Raw genomic sequence first — 2,573 nt, forward strand, 5'->3', positions numbered from 1 at the left:
TGATGAACTTGCCTCTCCCATAACAGGGTCATTGGCAATTGTACTCCTAACTTCAACTGTCAAGGCAATTTCAGCTAGGGTTTTGAGGGGAGTTGTTCCTTCTAGAGGAACCTCCAATTGAATTGGAGAGGATTTAGATAGCTCTCCCTCAAGAGTACTATCCTCAAACCTATTCATCTGTAAAGATGATTGTGCACATGAAGGTGCAAGAGTGACCATGGGGTCTTCATTAAAAACTGATGAAACCCCCATGTTTGTGATGGTGTCATCAAGGTCTACCCCATCTAGTAGCCTCTCACCATCTAGATGTTGGTTTTGGGTGGTGAGCACAGTTTCATGAACCATATCACTTGAGTGTTGGTGCACTTGAGAATCAGATTCAAGTGCTCTATATGATGAAGAAATTTGAGAGATTAGAGAAGTTTGCTCAGTTGTGAGTGTTGGCAGCTCCCCCTGAATGGATGAGGGAGCTTCAAATGATGTGCCCTCACTGTGTGTGCCATCCTTATTTCTTCTATCATACACTCTAGGTGCAGGTTGTGCTGACTCAGTACAGTATGCAGTGGGGTGAATGCTCTTTTCAATAGATACACCCTGCTGAGAGAATGCATCTAGTAACTGTTAACTCCCCATTTGTTCAACTGTGCCCTTTTGGGAGGACACAGAGGTATTTTGAGTGGTCAACTCAGGAATCTTACTCTTCTTTGGTCTCTTGACCAAGGATGACTCTGGTTCAGTTTGAACTATTTCACTCTCATTTACAACAGCAAGGGTTGGTTCCTTTCTCTTTTTTTTACTCACTTCAGTCTTTTGAGAGACTAAAGTGGTTGGTTTGCTAACATCTAGTGGTTTAGAAGAAGGGGTTACAGCCTTGGAAGGTCCCTGTTGGTGTGCCTGTGTTTGTGCTTCCACAGGCTCAGGAACCATAGCTGAACTAGCAAATTTAGGAGCCCTCATGTCTGGTATAGGGTAAGGATAAGTCCTGAATCTCTTCAACATAAATGGAGTGATTATAAGACTTACACTCACCTTATTCTTTGAAGTAAGTGAGCCAAATATTATTTTGGACACTTGCTTACAACTGCCAATTCTACTACTGTCAATACCAGCTAACAAATGTATGTCATTTACTTTATGAGCTAAAGTAGACATGATAAATCTTGGCAAAAAGATTTCTTTACCTCTATTCTTCAAAGGCATAGTAAGCCTAATAGCCAGCTCCTCCAGAATTAGAGTCCCAACATTCAGATGCCTGTTGTGAGCTATTGAGAACACCAGCTTCTGCACCACACTTGAGATGTTATCAAAGCCAGTTTTTCTGCAAGTGAAAGCCCTCACTACAGAATCAAACACAAAGGACCATTACTTCCTAAGATTTGTTATGTTCAGGATTGCCAAGTTGATTGAGCCATTGTAGTTAATGAAGTCCATGAATTCACTCAGCTCATCTGCAGTTGGCATCTCTCTATAGTTCTCAGTTGGCAATCCCAGGGCTGTATTCACATCAGCAACTAAAAACTCAATTTCCTGGCCTCCAATTGTGCATGTGACCACCATAGAAGTGACATTCTATAGAACAACTGTCCTAGTTATAGCTGATGTCCAAAATTCATGAAGAACATCCAAATACAGCACATGACTTGCAGTTAAAGCACCTGCAATATAGGATTCAGAAAGAAACTTCACAAACCCTTTTAAAACTATCAGGGGCTTGGTTAGCATCAAGAAAAGCAATAAAGTTAGTTCCCTTCTCTGGAATGATAGCTCTAACAATGTTTTGTGCCATTTTAGTGTTTAAAAGTAGTGGGTAAGAAAAAGTTTTGAGAAAGGAGCAAAAACGAGAGAGAAATCGCCTTTTGTCTGAAAGTTAGGTCACTTGAGATCTCGAAAAAGTGTAAGTACAGTGAATGTATCGAGAAGTCTGGGTATTTATAGAAAAAGTAGATGACTTGTCAAGAACTCAAAAATAGACATTTGGGATTGTCTATCGAGAAGTCATTTAGAGATGTGAAGTACATATCGAGAAGTCATTTTCAATTACTCTTATAGAGAACTCAAAAATGACTTATCGAAATGTCAGATAAATGCCCAGTTTGTCCAAAAAGGACTGAAATAATTCTAATTTATTTGAATTGAATCAAATTGAAATCAGAATAAATTTTCCAAAAGTATTTGTCTAAAATAATTCATTGAATTAAATTATTTTAGATCTGAGTTATTGATAAGTCTCAAAATATCCTTGTCGAGAACTCTGTAAATTAACACTATTAGAGAACTCTACATGGTCTTATCGATAAGTCATAATAGAGCTTATCGAGAAGTCATTCGAGAAATCTGTAAATAGACTTATCGAGGACTCACTCGAGAACTCTAAAATGACTTGTCGATAAGTCATTTTGACTTATCGAGAACTCAGTTCTCTATACCTTTGAGTACTGTTATTCTGCCTTGTGTTAATTTTACACATTAAGATGAAATTAACAACTAAGCAGTTTACTTAGAATTTGAAATATTCTAAGTTAATTTTTGAGTTTTTAAGAAAAATAAATATACAGAGATTCTGAAATATTTAT

Source organism: Apium graveolens, chromosome 10, assembly GCF_009905375.1.
Source record: "Apium graveolens cultivar Ventura chromosome 10, ASM990537v1, whole genome shotgun sequence".
Lineage (NCBI taxonomy): Eukaryota > Viridiplantae > Streptophyta > Magnoliopsida > Apiales > Apiaceae > Apium > Apium graveolens.